This window comes from Drosophila eugracilis, unplaced genomic scaffold (assembly GCF_018153835.1).
Source record: "Drosophila eugracilis isolate 14026-0451.02 unplaced genomic scaffold, ASM1815383v1 contig_2154, whole genome shotgun sequence".
Taxonomy (NCBI): Eukaryota; Metazoa; Arthropoda; class Insecta; order Diptera; family Drosophilidae; genus Drosophila; species Drosophila eugracilis.
In genome coordinates, this window is record NW_024573038.1 from 9,491,424 (window position 1) to 9,510,255 (window position 18,832).

The 18,832-nt window shown below is 37.4% G+C and overlaps 1 long non-coding RNA gene across 1 annotated transcript; it reads right to left on the bottom strand.

Moving 5' to 3' along the window:
* Nucleotides 1-7,493: 7,493 nt before the first annotated feature.
* LOC108114362 lies at nt 7,494-7,780 on the bottom strand. The gene is made up of 2 exons (XR_001772744.1): nt 7,719-7,780; nt 7,494-7,656 (listed from the first exon to the last, which is right to left on the bottom strand). It is a non-coding gene; the product is annotated as an uncharacterized LOC108114362 (long non-coding RNA).
* Nucleotides 7,781-18,832: the final 11,052 nt, after the last annotated feature.

Below are 18,832 nucleotides of genomic sequence, written 5' to 3' on the forward strand. Positions count from 1 at the left end.
ATGTGTGATTGATGCCAAGTGGGGGAAATTGATTTCCTTTTGCAACTTGGTATTTCTGCTGCGCTTCGTTTTAGCCACTCCACTCACCTGTTTTTCCCCGTATCCTGTTCCGTTTTCGTTATTATCTTTCAATTTACCACGCAGCTGGCTAAACAAGTAAAGAAAGGAGGAAAGAAAAGTGGGCCACCCTACTATCTTTTTGTTCATTCTAGGAGTCTGCCTTATTATTCGATCTTTCTATCTTACACTGGGAAAATTATAGTTCTGTAACATGAAATAGATTAATATGTTTTTTTTTTTAAATTTGAAAAATATTATGTTGTTTAGTGTATTTATTATAATTTCTATTTTTATTTTTTATTCACTTTTAAAAAACATATTTTTTCTCAGTGCAAGCCAGTAATTTAGAGTTCTTATTATTCGTAGCATACTTTTCAGCTGCCCGCTCGTTTCGCCTTTAAAACTCCTCATCTTCACTTCTTTCTTTATATTTTACTATATCTTTACCGTTTTCTTTCGACTTCCGTGTTGCCGGTAAGTGCATATCAATTTCCTGCTCGTCCTGCATTGCATGGAATATTTTTTAAATCTTTAATAAGCTTATACTGCTTTTCTTGCCGACGCTCCTGTCATCTGTACACACATAATGCACTTCTTTTTATGTGTGTGTTTCTCCAACACATATATATATATATATATATTTGTACGATGGTCTTTCACAAGCCTTTTTCAATTTAAATGGAAATATTTTCATCCAATTTTCATCAACAATTTTCATGTTCCAGCATGGTCCTAACAATCTTTGTCAAATATTTTCTTGTCATTTTTAGTTTATTTTTCATGCAGTTTATGGCCTGTTTATTTTCAAATGGCTTTAAACTCTTCCTTCTTTCTTTTTATTAAATAAATGTTTATTCATATACCTTCCCTTTTGCTTCATTAAGTTGTCGTTAAATATTTAATCTTTCTTTTTGCTTGCCAAATAATAATTAAAATTTTATTAAGTACACAACTCTTGACACAAAGCCTGCCTAATTTATGAATAATATTGGCTGAACTAATTGATTGGAGAAATTCACATTTAATGCAAATGGCAAGGCAATTAATTTTAATTAAATCAAGTTGAAAGAAGAAAGAAAATACTTGGCCTTGAGATTTTTGGCAACCACTGTAGGTGCCAATATAAATTACTTAGCATGAAATTTCCCTGGGCTTCTCCTTTGCCTCTGTTTTTATTAAAGAGGGGACGACAATTCGGCCAGGTTCTTAACATCCGATATACATATATATATATATACATATATCTGCCACAGGACGACCAGGAGGCAAGTTTCAAGTTCACTAAATTATGTACATACGTACACTCGTGTGCGAGTGTGTCTGAACAAACACATATATTTACCCAACTCGACTCGACTCGACTCGACTCGACTTTTCCTTGACGGCCTGAACTTTTTACCATAAAGAACGTGGCCCAGTCACCCACCGCCATATTCACTTGAATGTATTTATTTAAGTCAAATAAAAAGAAAAGGAATGGAAAGTGTCCGGAAAAAATGTGGGCCTGTTGAATCTTATATTTATATTCCTTTTTTGGGAGGCTGTAAGACACTTTCAGAGAACTCTAAGGAAAATCATTGAAGCAAAAATAGTTTATGAAAGGACGTATAATATAGAGTTTAACATTACAATAATGTTCTTCCAGCTGATTTCGTTTCTTTTGGGGCATGAGAATATGGCCATTTGATTTTAGAAATGTGCAGATTTCCATTTTTTGGTAGCAACCTTAGATAAAGGCACTTAAATCTATTGATAAAAGTCATTGATAATATAGATACTGATAATATAGATCTCTCTTCTCTCTCTTCTTAAGCTTAACAATTTCAGGCACAAGTTCTTCTTTCAAGTTTAGTTTTTCAATAAAATTCCTACAAAATCCCTTGAAGCGGTTTTTCCCCATCCTCTAAGCTTTTCAAATTTCCACGAAACTTTCACTAACAAATAGTACTTGTTCTAGTTAAACAGCTTTCTATTTCACCCACTCTTTCCCACACTACTCAGAATTTTCTCAGTGCAGTGGGGGAGAAAAAGAACTGTTGCTTTCCTTCTAGCCGTTTCAGTTTTCCTTTTTGCCTCTGTTTGTGTGGAGGCTTCAAAAGCCTGAAATCGAGCAGGCAAGAAGACATGGAGCTAAGTCTACCTCATCTCCAAGGGCAACCACCGCCCAAAGAGCACCCGAAAAGCATCTAAAAACCACCAAGCCCCAAGCCCACCCACAACCACAGGCAGATGCCTTCAATTTGGCAGTTTTCTGTGTCGCCAAATGTAGCACTAAGAAAAGTTTTCCCCCCAAAGCCTATGTATTTATACCCATCACTTGGGCACATTATTGGGTGTATTGTGTTTGCTGAAAAGTATGCAAGATAGTTAAGAAAGGACAGCTAGTAAAAGGTATTTCATAGTCGGGAAACTCTAATTTAAGCTTCTTTCTTGTTTTTGTATCTTCTTTACAGAGTACAAATGAATAGAGGCCGTCGCCTTGGGGCCCTGATGTTTTCCCATTCGTATTGGTATTGGTATTGGCTGCAACTTTCTGCCATAAGTAAATTCACTCTCGACAGGCACAAACTTTTCACGCCAACTGTTGCCAAACATTACTGACTTGTACGCATTTCCAATTGCCATTTACTATTCGCTTGCCTATTGTTCTCATGCCAGAGGAAAATTCAATGCCAAAGAATTTGTAATTTTTAGCAGAGGGGAGGATTCTAAGGTCTTGTTTTTGTTTTTCGAGAGGGGGAGGGAGTGAATGAAGTGTCGTCGTCACGTCATGTAATTGATTTAAAATTAGCACATTGCTTTGAAAATTTAAACTGTTTACATGTGCCTAGGGACAGATGGTCCCGAAATGTTACAGCTCCTGCGAGCTCAGCGAGGACTACACTGGAATAAATAAGTTGGACGAAGGATAAATCAAAAATCAAAAAAAGGAAATGTTAGAAATCAATTTTAAGAAACTTTAAGGTTAATAAATTTCTATCTCAAATACTTGCTAAATAATCTAAAAATAAAAACCATGTTGGCCAGTGTACTGCTTTCTGCCATCTCTATCTCTCATTCATTGCCATCTCCCTTTCTCTCTCGCCCTCTGTGTTTGTGTAAGTGGGTGTTTTGCCAGTGTGAGTTTATGCATGTTTAATGAACATGAATCCACGAGCCACCAGGGCAGCCCTGTAATCGCATTTCAATATGCTGCACCGCCACTGTAAACCAAACGAGAAAAAAACAGAAATAAAAGTGAGTTGAGCGGACTACGGCCTGCCTCCTCCCCAAAAAAAAGGAATAAAAAATGTTGCACCAAAAAAAAAAAGGTGAATAAAAAATAGAAAGAAAGAAAGGATGGTAAAAAAAAAAGAAGAAAACACTCAAAGCCGGTTACCGTGTCTTCCTTCCTCCAGTTGCAAACGGCAATTTAGTTTGCAGGGCAAACTTTTCATAGCCGCTCTGACCCGTAAACGAGGTCAGCGTAAAAAACATTTTGAAAAATTCATATGCAAACGTATTTTCAGTTGCACCGGCAACTTGCAACTGGCAACTGGCAACTGGCAACTTGCAACTGGCAACACACAGGTGCCAATGGCAGCACCACCCGGATTTGAATCGGAATCAGGAGCAGTATCCACCCAGTAATAGTTACCGACTCCTGGGGAGCATCAGGAAAAAAGGGGGTCCAGTAGAAAGAAAACTTTTTAATGGCCAGTACACACACACACACACACACACTCACACGCCCTATGCACACTTAATGGCACTCTTGCAGGCCAGTGTAATTCTTAGTCGCCCATGGGGCTCAAAGTCTTTCCCAGTTTTTGGCGTAAAGTGAAACGTTTTGGGTTTTATTAGTTGGTAAACATAAAATATAATGAAAAAGAAGTTGCTTTTTACACTAAATTAAATGCGAATCAACATGTCTGTTGGGGGAATGCAAAATGAACTTTCTGCCCAGGGAAATTTATTAGTTTTTCCCTCTCTTCTAGTCTGCTCTTTGCAGCTATGATACTTAATTTAATATTGGGACTAATTTATTACATAAAATAAAATAAATAAAAAACTCTTTTAAGTAACATTTCGGCAGATTGTAATCGTCATGTTATCATCTTGACTTTAGCCTTTCCACTTTTTAATCACTCTCCCAGAGCTAATTGCTTGCCCAAAAAACCAAGAGCGGAAACTCTTCAGCTTAACATAAAGTGAAACATTTTCCGCCTTTCCGTTTTTCGGGTGTTTTTTTTTGTTTTTTTTTTGCAGGGGGACAGGACTTAACACGGGCCACGGGTGTAATTGTTGGACATGGTCTGTAACCTACGGGCTCTATGAGTAATTAGGGTCTGGGATTAGTTCAGCCGCCTTCGCTTCAATAAATTTTTGGCCGTTGGCCGCCCAAAGGCTAAGTGAACCCAGCTCCGGGCGGTGCTTATTTAAGGCTCAGCCCGGGTCACAAGGTGTTCCGCCTTAAAATGGCATGGAAAGGCGTGGGATTGGGGAGATAGAACACTGAAAGAAATGTATAAGCTATATATTAAACTAATAATCAGTTTTTGATACAAATAAAATGGACTGAGAAAAGCTTTTTAACTCTAAAGAAAAGGTTTTCCAGAGAAACTCAATCACAATTTTAAAGCCATATCTCAACTCATTAAGCTTCGAATCAGAATTTTAGAGCAGTGCAGGATCAGAGGAAGTGCCCTCTCACATTATGCCATCTCGCGTCCGCTGACGGTGATGTATGTACGTGTTTCGGCTTTGCTTCCGTGATAATTTTCAAACTTTTTGCACCAATTATGTGCACGGCAGCGCGATATTCTCTTAGCCATCTCAGCATTAGTGGGCCAGTGTTTGTGTGTGGGTGTCGGTGCTGGTGCTGGTGCTGGCCTTTTTGTGCCTGTAGTTTATGCTCATTACGTGAGTGCTGAGCGCAGCAGACTCACAAATTGTTGTACAAGAAATTGCCGCCGCTGGCATTATACGAAAATACACATAAAAACATAGGCAGATATATACATAAAGGATCTCTGCTGTGTATATATATATATATGGCTATATATAGGTTCCTTGCCAGGATGCAAAATTCGTCGAATTAAATTTTCAGTTAAATTAACGGGCCACGGGGCGTATGCGTGCTATATAGTTGACCAATTTGCAAAGGAGACTTTTGCCCACTTAATACGTCGTGTATAAGCGATTGAGGGCTGTTATTTAAATAAATACCACAAGTGGCAATACGGAAATCATTAAATGCTTGGCCATTTTTTAATTAAATTCAGGTTAAGAGGAAATCGTGCTCACGGGGCGTATGCGCGTTATTTAATTGACCGATTTGTAGCTCTTGAGCTTGAAGCAATTTAAGTCTTAATTAAGAGTATTTCATCTTAAAGCAGAAACAACTAAATTGAAATCTTTTAAGATTTCAAATCGAAATGAAGCCACAGGGCGTATGCGCAATATTTAGTTAACAAATTTCTTCTCTCTTGAATGTTTTCTATAATTTAAAGTCACTTATTTATGATCTTAGAAAAAGCAATTAAATTGTAAGCAGTTGATTAAATTCAAATAAATTTTGGCACACAATTCGAGGCGTGCCCACAGGGCGTATGAGCAATTTCACAAGTCACAAGTGCGTGATGGGAACGATTTAAGCATCTTAACTATTAGTTAAAACTAAAAATATTTATTCAACATTCAGGATACATAAATACCCTCTTCACAACTCATAAATCAAGGCTTAAATTTGATTTTGAAGACTTAAGAACTTAAGAACTTAAGCCTTAAAAAACCAATTCCAACTAAAATTTTGGGTCTGCCACGCCCATTGAATAAGTAAGTTTGCAGTGAGAACGCACGGCTTTAGTTTGCCACATAGTTTTCCCTTTTGTTTGGGGCCATTCAGGGGCGCAAGCAAAATAAGTAAAAGAATATAAAAGAATATCAACTGCAGTTTTAAAGGCGCATAAACTTCGGGGCCGACCTCCCCCAACAGCCAGCTGTCTATTTGGGCAAAGGCGAAAAGTGGAAGAAGAATGAGAGTTTTTATTTTGCTCAAGTGCCGTGTTGTTAGTTTTAAACTGCACTTAAAGAAATTTTGTGGAATTAATTGTTGAAAATTATCATTTCAGAAAGAGGGAAAAAGGAGGAAATTTCGCCTTAAAGTTTCGCATTTGCTTGAAAAATTCACTATGGTGAAAGATATTACAACAACTTTAAGGAATTTTCTAACTAAAACAATCACAATTTTCTTTCAAGTATACGAGGCAGGTTGAAAATCCAATTATTTAAACGAAAATAAGTTTTGTGAGCTGTGAAAACTTGAAAATAGAACATCAGAATTTGCGTAAAATTTAGCATGTTTGCTAAAATAATTGGGCAATACTCTTTGTTGATTTTCTAGTTAGTTTTAGTTTAGTTTTTCTTACCAGAACATTTTCTGTGTTTTCGTTTCGAGTGTGTGGTAGTAAAAAGTAGGCAAAGGAAAACTCTTCAGTAAAGCTGCTGGCAAGTAAAGTTTTGTGCTGCACTTTCATTGGAAATCTGAACGAAAATTCCAAAACCAGGGCTAAATGTCTCGTCTAGCTGATGCTGTGATGGCGATGTCGAGCTGCACGAACTCTAAGGATAGATACATTTTGTTTGTTTACTTTGAAATTGTAAATGGATTAGCCGCACTCCGAGGCGCGCCAAGCCTGACAAATTGAATTTGTTAGACTCGAGAGAAGTTTTTGGCAAACTTTTGCGTGCATGGTTGGATATTGGACGTGGTCGGAGGAGTAGCAGCAGCAGCTCGTGCTGCTGGAAGCCATTGCCCATAAACCTCGAAACAAAACTTTGCCATGGCATCGCCACTACCAGCGGTAGTGTTGCGAAATAAATTGCCATGCCGTAGGTGACGGACCGAGCTAAAGGGTTTTTTCGCCACACACATTCCCCTTGGAAAACTATATCTACCAGCTCTACCAGCTCTCCCTTCCATCAATAGAATCATCAATAAGGTGATACTTTAAAATCGAATCCCACGAAGCAAATGCGGGATTAACCTTAAACTTGCCAGCTATCGAAAGTGAATAAATGATATCAAAACCAAAGCGAAAAGGGAATGCTGAAAGCTTGTTCGAGGAAGCTTGTTTCTCCTTGGTTGGGGCTTTTCTTGATGGCCAACTCTTCTCGACTGATAGTCATCAATAAGGTGAAGCATCATCGAAAACCAACTAGACAGCCAACTTAGTATTGTAACGAGTTGAAGGTACTTAATGGATTTTATTGGGAGAAGGAAAAAAGAAAGATTGGAAAAATTTAGATTAAGGAGAAACAAAAAGCTGCGATTTTAGATTTTATGTTCTTACTGTAAGTTGGTTTCTTTGTTTTAGATAAAATCGTTTTGGTCTTTAAATCCTTAAATTAGTTCCATAAAATACAATACTAAGTCTTTTAAGTCATATTAATTTTGATTTCGGCATTAAAAAATGTATTTGGATGTCTTTATTGAGAAGGTTTCTTGTAGATCACAATTTTCTTAGGTCACCTCAAAGTTAGTAAAGTCGCCATTTTTGTTAAAGCAGGTTAAGAAGCATCTCATTGCATTGCAGGTATCAAAGGCTAAAATAGCTGTTGAAGTTAAAAATTTAAGTTATATTTATTTTTATATAATTATATATATCTATGATTACCTATCAAAGCAGTAAGAAAGAAGACTCTCATAGCGTTGTTTACTTCCATAAATCTTCTGAGGAACTGAACTGAAAGATTTCTACAGTCGCGTAGCTTCTTTAATATGTTAATAGCAAATTTGCATTAAAGTTTTATATTTCTCATTTCCATGCAAATGGGTAAGCTAACTAATAAAAAGTTTTTTTTTTAATATTTACAAGTTTATAAATAATGAATATTACACAACTTAAAGTTATTTTGTAATTTTGTTTTGCAGCTAAATTTCTTTAGTATTTAACTATTGAGTGTCTTTTCAATTTGTTTAAATACTCGTATTAGTTAAGAGCTTGTTATGTTCATCAATTTCAGATATTTTCCAAAAGCTTTTAGATTACTCAACTTGAGAGTCAACTGCAGAGGGACCTCAAGACGTCTGTTTTTGAAAGCTAGACTTTGGCACACAATAAAAAATTAGTTTCTGTGTTAATCAAAAGAAAGCAAGCTAGAAAGTTATTTCTATTTATGTTAAAGCATATCATTAAGAGTTTATTTTTAATTTTTATAAATTTTTCTGACGCATTACTGATGAGGTTTGTCTCTTTACAAGTTACTTTTACAAGTTTTTAGTTATTTTTAAGTTTTTTAAATTGAGATAGGGCAGGTTTTCCCCTTGAATGAGTTCTCTTACTTTATTACAACGAAACAAATAAGATAATTTATAATAAATTAAATCAACTTTGCTATTCAACCTACATTTACCAGAGTACCTAACTACTAAGTAGTTTATATTCAGACTAGACTACAAGTCTACGACCAAAATAAGTAGACAACTTGTCCGGATTCCCGAAATCATTTTAATGGTGCCTATGGCAGATGTATTAAATACAATAAACTTAAACCAAAATCTTACCAACTTCAACTGTGCAACTTCAAACTGTTGCTGCTGGCCAAATCCTCATTTGAGCCAGAAAGTGTTTAGCCTAATTGAATCGCTTCGGCGCTGTTGTTGAGCCAAAGTGAATGGGACTCATTGCGATGTGTAATGCATGTAATCCCGCCCTTTAATAGAAAACCCTTTTGGCCAAAAACTTGTAGATGGGGCCAGTCGGAAAATGTTGCTTACCCTTTGCATTACCCCTTTTGTTGGCCCTCTTCGTCATTTACATTATTATGATGAGATGCAAATCTCGTTAAAGGACACTTCAGACCGAACCTCTCTCGCTCTCGGTCTCCTCTGTATCGCATCATCCCTTCTACCATACATAGACTACACTTCAATATGTGTGCCATATGCCCCAGCTATATCTTGGCAGCCACATCCACATGGTTTTCGCCTCGATTTTGCCTCCTGTTTTCTCCCAATTTCCCTTTGCCCGTGTCTCTGTGTGTGTGTGTGTGTTATTCTTATGCAAATTACATTTCCTGTGTTTGAGCTACAGCTTGTAGCTACATGTGTATGCGTGCGCCAAACACATACACAGAAAGAAAATGTGTCCTTGAAGGTTCAGTTAAGAAAGAATGAAATTTGGGCGCATTTTGTGAGTTTTTCTTACTAATTTTTTTGGTTAAAAATACTTAAATATTTAATACATTAATATTTATATTAAAAATCTCTTAAAAAAATATTAAAAAAAATTCGTTTAAGTGCAAAAGAAAGCCATGGAATATTTTGCATACTCACATATAGCTAAAAAATATTCTACAATTCCTTTGTAAAAGTCAACAACAGACGGACGAAGCGCTCATAAATGTTTTCGCTTGTCAGCCCGTCGTCCTATCTCTTTTGCTCGCTGTCCGCCCGTCTCTTTCTCTCATTTGCATCTGCCGACAAGCGACAGACAGAGATGGAAATGGTAATGGATACCATTTCCATCTCTGTCTGTCGCTTGTCGGCTGCCTCTCTCTTGCTGCCGCCGTATGACATATTTGTTGCTGCTGCTGACTTTGCTTAGTATCTTATTTGCATTTGTAAACTTTAGTGTGCCATTTTGTTCATTTGTTTTTTTTTTGTTCCGTCTCTCGTTTTTCCTGGTTTAGGAATTTGTCCTACTGATTTTGCATTTTATATCCTCACCCACACACACACACATAAGCTTACACGTGCACACATTTATTATATTTATTTGAAACTCATTAGCTCTTAAGGGCATTTTTCCATTTCGGTTTTTCGCTCCACTTTCACATGGCACAAATCAAATGCAGCAGCATCAGCACATTATGCACTCACATCCAAAGGTATAACGAACATTTTGGCCAACTTTGGTTTGCTAATTTTCCTTGTATAACCATTTTTGATCATTCGATTTTGGGGCAAAGTTCTGTTGACTGGTTTTATGTATTGATTGACTGACATCCTGAATTGAAATCAAAAGTCGACAGTTTAATTTATGGATAATTAATGTTGTGTTCGTTAGTCTATGGGTTAAATCGTATTTGAATAGTTAAGTCAGGCAGAAGAGGCGTTAGAAATTGTGTTGCATACATTTTGGGGTTTAACCAATATAAATTGGTATTGATCTGATGATTGCCTTTGCTAACTTAATGAATTTTAAATGCGAAGCTGTCAGACTGAGGATGACATAAATATTAATTTGAATACAATGTTGAGATGTCAGACAGGTTGAGATATTATTTATAGTTTTTTTTATTAAAGAAATTTGCTGCGTGCGCTGTTAACTACCTGAAAAAATACTTAAAAAAGATGAAAAAAAATCAAAAATGATCTTTAATGATTCCCAATATTTCCTTATCCCACCAAAAGAGTACCCAAACTTCTCTATTTTTCCCCCAATCGAACTTTCCACTCTCTAAGCGAAAGAACTTTCCATTGTGGTTCTATTTTGTTCTCATTTTTTTGTTGGATTTTTGTTCCTGGTTAATGGCCACCAGGCTGCACGTCTGACAATTGGAAAATTGGAAGTTAAAACCATTAAATAAATGGGTGTCACAAAGGGTGGTGGGTACGGACAGCGACACAATCACATTTCAGTCGATTCTGGTGCCGAATGCTATTTGAGGGTATTTTTATCTCTTTCGATTTACCCAGTCATTCAGAGAGAGGGGGGCTGTCGAAGGGGGTTAACCACTTTGATTCGCCCTCAATGGAAAGGCAAAACATCAGCAGCACACGAGCATGAGAGAGCCCTGGCACTGTTTGAAAGTCAACAGTTTTAACCTAATCACAGTGGATTTTATTGCCGCCTCACACAAATCGATGCGAGCGGATACGGAAGAAATGGGAAACGGAAACGCAACGGAGCCGAAGGTCCTGGGCAACCATTTTGTGGGCGGACCGCAGGATCTGCACGGGGAATCATTTAGGTTGCTGCGTAAGAATTTTCCGGGTGCGTTAAGTGCCCCACAAAAGTACCTTTTCGGGCTTTTCGGTTGCACTATAAAAATAAGTTGGCTTTCTATTTGGGCTCATAAATGATTCTGGCAAGGAGAGGCTTTAAGAGAAGCTAAAATGAATGCATCAAACCCGAAAAGTAAAAAGATATCTCCTTGATTTTTCCTTCTTTTTCCAGTTTTTCTCCTTTCATAATATATTTTCTAGTATTTATTTTTCCAAGTGCAAGTATAGCTCTCACTTTTAGCGAGGGCTGGCTGCTGAGCCCAGCCCTAAATGTTATTTATCTCTAGATTAAATGGATTTGTGTGGAAAATTGTCTATTTAACTGGGGCCAGGCAGCAGTTTCACCATTCACCATTCGCATCGTCATCAGCATCAGTATATTGCCTTTGGTATCAGAATCAGCAGCACTTTCGGTTCTCAAAAGTGGCAGGAACTTCATTGTTTGAACTTTTCACCGAATACGTGGGCGTTTGATTGAGTTTCAACAAGGGTCGACTTGTCCTAGTGCCCGGGGCGTAGATTTGTGTAAAGTCCCCACCCACTCGGTCACTTTCCCTAGTTACCCAACTTCCCTCTCCCCTCTGACACACACACACACACACACAACCTGTTTCAGTTTCTATTGTCAATTAGAACTGACAAGTGGCTGTCTATATGGGCGAAAGTGTTCGTGCTTATTTCCTTTAAAGGCCTCGGTTGACAAAAGCATTCAAAGGGTTTAACAGAATGTCCTGGCAGCTCTTTTGTCATAGTGATGGCTGATGATGGGGTTGCTGTATTGAAATTGCAATTCTTTATAAAAGAAATATCAAGGAAGTAGTAAAAGTTTAGTTCTTTAGTAGATGAGCAAGAAAAGTAAACATATTTTTAATGATTTTCTCGATGAAATCCCCAAAAATCATTCTCAGCCAACATATGTTCACGTTTTTTTTGGCGAGATCGTTAAGCATTTTTTTGGGGGGCATTTTTTATGGCTTAAGTTCAATGGTCTTCTTGGAAAATGCTGGCGCCTAGATACGTGGGCATTTCTGGCCTGGCAATTCTTGCCGATTGTCCCACAAAGAGGTCACAAATGTGATAAATTTTTCAGCATTGCCCCGGCATTTCCGCCATATGCGAATATTTTATGGATTCGGGCTCGGGCAGCGTTTCTTTGATTTGTTAGTCAACACTGGCAAAGTTGAAAATGAAGATTCTAAGCTTGGGGTTTTACAATTTGTACACTACGAAAAAATATTTTTAGTAATTTTTTAGATTTTTAGCTTATTTTTCTTAGCTATTTAAAGGAATTTTCCCCATAAAAAACATTAAAATAAAATTTCTTTTAATTTAAAAACCAACTTATGGTTATCATTTAACCATTTTGCTTTCCAATAACATCTAACTCTTTCATTTTTCGAGTGCTCTTCTCCCGTTCAATGCAGCAGCCAAACAATGGTGGCCTTAGGAAGAAGCTCAGCTTTCGGCCAAATGCAGTGGACCAGCAAACAGACAATGGCCAAAATAGAAAAAAAGGAGAAGAAGAAAGAATGCCAGCAGAAGAAACCCAATTCAAAATAATAGTCTAATAAACTTACTTAGCGTGCGCACAGCTGATTAGCCTGCCCAGCTTTCCCGGCTTTCCACTCTCTTATGGCAACGGCATTGGTTATATCCCCTCCCTACCCCTCCCCTTTTAGCGAACGCTTTTCCACTGCTCATCTTAAAGCCAATTTCCCGCCTTCGCACTCCTGCTGCGGGAAAATTTTATTATTGCGCTTCTGCAGCTGGCCGGCAACAAAAACGTTCGCCGCGGTCGTTTGCTTAATGCGCCGCGTGCCTTACGCCCCGGTCCGATCCAGCAGATAGCCACGGCTATATAGCAGCTATAGAAGCTATAGCAGCTATAGCTATAGCCATGGCCATGACGATGACGATGAAGAAGTGGATAGAGGATGGGAGAATGGCCGTGACGATGGCCTTTCTGTGCTTATGGCTGAGAAATGCTTTCTTTATGTATTAATAGTACTTTCACTCCCTTTGGCACTCGAAACACTCGGGCTAAGGATGGCAGCGTGATTGGAGCTTAATGCCTTGCTCTGAAGTTTAACTTAATGGCTGATGGCAGCGACTTCATAAAGTATTAATTTAGTTTGTGAAATTCAAGAAATTATGTCTTTATTCGAAGGAAAATTGCTTACATTTTTGGATATATATTTTGAGTTTTAGCTGCTTAGATTTTGTGCTTGGAAGTTTAAGGCTTAAGCTTAATGATACAAATTTATAAAATATTTATTTCAGAAGTACTAAGATGAGTTTTTACTTTAAATTCAATGACTTATGCTTCCGGCTCATTCATTTCTGAACGTCAATCAACATGTGTAAAAAATAAACTTTCAATCAAATGCCAGTGTCATGGAAATAATGAAAACTTGTTATGATTTTTTTGGAAAAATATTTCATTTAAAATATTTATATTCCCAAATTGGTTTAAAACCTGAAACATTCACTCAAAGCCTAGAAGCTTTTTATTTAGTTGACAGGCCATTTAAAATCGATTTTAATCTGATTTAGAGAATCTCTCTCTGAAAGCAGAATGCTTTTGCACAAAATTCACACCATAGAGACGAGAAAGAAATCACAATAAAATTCCAATGATTGACTAATCAAAGTATCGTTAAAAATATTTGCATAGCCACGTGAAAGAGAGTCTTGATTTAGTAAATAAACAATTTTTGGCAACGTGACGTTGTTTATTTGCATTTATTTTTGGTAAGACAAACAGTTTGGTTTTTTATGGAAATATAAAAGAAATATTAGTCAAATTTATATGTTTTACTGAAATCAAAAAGTTAAATTTGGCAATGCAAAAGTTTTCTTTTATTGGCTTAATATTTTTCTCTGTTACTTAAAAATGTCAGCTTAGCAAAAATGTTTGTCCCTCCACTTAGTCATCCTTCCCTTGCTAAGTAATAAATAATCAACGAAAATAAAATCACAAATTACGCGATTTTATAATTTAAATGTGCAACTTTTTGTGGCACGTTGCTGTAGCTGTTGGGGAATAAAAGCATAAATAAATTATGAAAATTTCGAATCATATATGCGATCATCACGCAACCATCGCTGGGCTTGAAGGGAGCCATCACCAGAGTAACCAGTGGCTGGGAACTGAGCACCAGAGCACATTTATCCGGGAATGACTTCAGTCTTGTATCACGTAGTAAATAATTCCTTTGTGGCATTGTCTTGGTTGGCTTTGCAGCCTTCAGCTCGGGTCCTTTAGTCTCCCCCCCTTGCCCCTCGTAGAGGCGAATCTTTCCCAGAAATCCCCGAAATCCCAGAACTCCCCGAACAGCCATCCAGCCCGTGTTCTAGTGGGTGTTTACGTGCTTTGGCTGTGGCGATGGGTGAAAATTGGTCTAGTGGCGGCGTCGGTGGCTAAGGGGGTTTCAGTCTTTTATTGTTACGTGGCAAATACAACATAAAACGAACGTGTAAATGTTATTTCTTGATTTATTTCCGCGGTGCATGCAGATGCTTACGCCGAACCGATTTTAAAGGTTTCTACCAGAATTCCCCAACCAGCGAAGCATCCTCGATACGTTACGTATACGTAATATTCTGGATTTTCGTTTCGTTTTCGCTTTGGCAGCTTCGCGTAGCGTCGGCAAATATAAAATATTCCGCTTACCTTGCACAAATATTTATATATGGTTGGTACATAATATATAAAATTACTGCATGTCTCTATATATGCGTGTGTGTGTGTGTGTGTGCTGTTCTACGTGACATTGTGTGCTCGCTTGTGTGAGTGTTTATGTTTGAGATGGCAAATTTCTGTAGTATCTGTGCCATTTATTGTGTTTTTTTTTTGTTCGCTTATGCACCCTGTAAAGTAGGACGTTGGATAGATGGACTCTGGGGAGTAATGGCAGTGCATAAAATAACACAAGAAACATTAATTTAGTTATTAGTTTTTTAAGTGCTGTTTTTAATTAAGCATGTAGTTTGTAGGAGGTTAAGTCCCTTGGTGTTTGTGGTTTTTTAATAACAAAATTGCAATTAAGTAAGGAAATTTATAAAGTATTTTTGAATATTTAATACTATTTGTTATTCTCTGTAGAAATTATAAAAGAAAGCAGAGAAAATGCAATATCAACTATTAAAAGTATTAATTTTTAACCCCGTAAGATAACAACCTTTTACTAAGAAATACATATTTTTCAACCACTTTTAAGTCTTTGCTTAAGTTTTAATATTAGTTAAGTAAAGAAACTCCATCTTTACCTTCCTGATTTCCCCTGCTTAGCATATCTTATTAAAATACCTACAGGGTATCTCATCCAATCTCACCTGTTATTTCGCCAGCCTCTCCTTACCGAGTTTGTTTCAGTATTTTGTAATTTTTGTCTCGCTTTTGTTCTTCTCTGGTTTTTATTTCCTCTTTTTTTTTGGCTGGCGTGTGTGTGTGTGTTGTGTTGTGGCAGTTCGGCAGCAAGGCAAACACTTTCCTTGGGTGCAGGCGGCTTTACATAGCCCGATTGTTGCCCCTTCCCTTTTGGCCCCTTTTCTTCACCTTCTACACCCCCGCCCCCCCTATTATATCTGGCCCTTTATCTGGCCCGTCTAGGCAAATGCCCCCATGGCTTATATTTACCTCTCGGCTTAAGCCAAGGCGAGACGTTTGTCTCTTGGCCGCCAGTTCTGTTTTCGGGTTTTGGGGTTTGCTGAGGCACTGAGAGAAAAGTTGATAAAGAGAAATATTTTTGTTTTAAGGTTTTAAGGTTGTTGATGCCCAAAAAATTGATTCTAAATAAGAGTTCAGAGTACATTAGCAGTAAAGTTTGTAAAGTTAACTTTATAAAACACAAAATACCTTATGTTTATCTAAAAAATGAAGTAATTATTTTTATTGTTTTTTTCCACTGCATAGGTTGAGCTCTTTTTATTGTTGTTGGGCGAGGTTTTGGTTCCGTGTTTCGCCTGTTGACGCAAATTGCCAAAATTGCCTGCGGTTGTGTTTACATGGCGAATGTAACAGACAACAGACAAGTGACAGCCGCACGCACCGAATTCAAATAAAAGCCAATGCCAATGCCGTGTCTACAAGTGGCGGCGTTGTGTTGGTGTTGGTTGGGGCAGTTGGGTTGGAAAACTGGGTGGAAAGTTGCCAGTACCATGGCCATGGAAAATGCAGGAGGAGTCAGCAATCGTGCGGTACATTATTTAATTTTGACATGTGCTTGGGGTTTTGTCATCTGTATGTACAGCTTGCCATGTAAATACCAATTGCCGATTCGAATTCGTGCTAATGTGCTTTTGATATATATGTATTGGGGTTTTCATAGCTATATATATATATATATATATATTGAAATAGATTCCTGGCCAGACTCATTTGCGGCTATCAATGTTAAGGCGTCTTTGATGATTTTATTGGCTTTCGGTTTGCCTTTTTGGATAAATCATTTGCATTTATGGCAAGTGACAAGTCCTAGTCCTGCTTCACTGTCTCTTTCTCTACCCATCTCTGTCTCTTTATCTCTCTGTATGTGTGTCTCTTTCTAATGACAGCCAGTTTTGATCTGGATTGATGGCACTTCCATTAAACATGAAACCAAATCGAGTGCTTTCCGTTTCCTATTCGGAATGCAAAACGATTCACTTTAATGCTGACCGGATTTTGGGCCAAATTTTCATGAGCCTGGTATTTTGGGTTTCGTTTTGAAGTGATGATGGATTTTTGACAGAATATTTAAACATAATTTATCCTTTTAAACTTATTTGGCTGTAAAATAGTTTGTTTAAGATGTATTTTGGGGATTTTCAAAACCTAAAACGTAACCTGGATTACCTCTATAATTTTTCTTTCAATAAATTTCCAATCTCTCTTGAAAGTTTCCTTACCAGCTTACCTTTATTACTTTCATTTAGTTAAGGATCAATTAAAAACGTTTCGAGGAAACAATAGCAGTTTATTGTTTGGTTCGATAACGCTGGTTTCTGTTGATAGTTTTTCCATTGCCCTTTGACTGTTGAAAATATTTTCCCATTTCCCTTCAACTTTTTCCCCAACCCATTGTTGCCTGGCTTTGTTGTCTGCACTTTTCAATCTCCTTTCGGTTTTCCTCTCTTTTCTGCTACGCTTTTTTTTGTGTATGTTTTTGTGCAATGTTTGCCAATGGCTATTCACTTCTCCAGACATGGATTTGATTGCTCCAATGCTCTTCAGTGTCTATCCTTCTCATCTTAACCTTTGGCCAGTCAGTGGGCGAGAAATAGTCCAGTCATAGTTTAAATTGATGATGAGGAAGATGAAAATGAGGCAGATTCTTCAATTTGTAGCTTCTGCTAACTATGATTTTTGTTAAATATTTTTTAAGTTTAAAGAAAGTTTAAAGTTATTTTTAGGTTAAGCTGTAATAGATTCTTCTTTTACTTTACCTATATTGGTTCGAAAATCTCTTCTTCTAACACCAACTTTTCCTTTTGGAGCTTAGGTATCACATTTTCTAATCAATTTCCTCTTCAGCTATTAGTGGGTTAAGTCAACTCTCCTCTGGTCCTCGATTATTGCTCTGCTGAATGGTGGTGCCGAGATATAAATTTCAACAGTATACGTTTTTTTTTTCACCCACTTTATACTTTCTATATTTTTTCGTTTTTCTTTCTTTCTTCTTTTTGTTGTTTTTGTTGCTGTGAGTGAGACTGAAAAGCAAATCTGTGTAGTGGCCGCTTGTCCTTCCGCTTATCGAAGTCTCCTACCAGATCCCAGATGCTTTTTGCCGCCGTTCCAGTCGAGCCTCAATAAATCTACCATCCCATATCTTTTGGGTCCTGTGCCTTCGTGTTTTTACAGCATCAACAACAGAATAATTCAAAGTGTCATCCAAACTCTTGAAGTCTATTGTGTTGGGTCTTTGTTATATATCCCCCCCCTCCTAGGTGGTCCTTTACCCCCGCCTTATCCATACAAAATGTTTGATGGTTGCAGTTGCCTGGAAGGGGGGGCGGCTTACACGTGTTTCCAGTGGCGGCGGCGGTCTGAGTGGGGGCGTCATTATTTTGCTTGGCTTTCAGATGAATCGAAGCAATATGCAATACCCTCCACTATCCCTCTTCGAGTGGCATTTTTATTAGGTGTATGGCTCTGTAAATCACTATGCCACCCACTCAACTACGTACTCATATAGAATGGCCCCCAAACAAATAGGTTTCTACACTCACCAAATTCTTGTTACTTTATGATCATAAATCTTGGAAAATTTATTTGTTTCAGCTTGACAAAGGAAACTGCCAGAAAATGTATATAATTTTGTAGTGTTTTTAGTTTTTATAACTTTTAAAGCTGTTTTTAAGTGACTTTTTCTAATCAAAATCAATTAGTTTTCACTTCCAACAAGCTAAATATTTCTTAATGACTAAACCTAAAAATAGAATTCCAAGTGTATACTTACTTATACGAGGTGTGTTCAAAAAGTAAGGTGACTCTTCAAATTTCGCGAATTTCAAATTTTTCGATTATCGAAACCTTTTAGAAGTTATACGAGGTGTGTTCAAAAAGTAAGGTGACTTTTCAAATTTCAAATTTTTCAAATTTTTCGATTATCTTCAGTTTTGGGAACAAGAAAAAGTCACATGGGGCCAAATCCGGTGAATATGGTGGCTGAGGCATTATTGTGGTGTTGTTTTTGGCCAAAAAATCCAAATCCTTTGATCCATATTTTTCGATAGCAAAAAATCGCCGAGCTCGCAAAATAACTTGTAACTTTACGCCTCTCACAACCAAACAAAAGA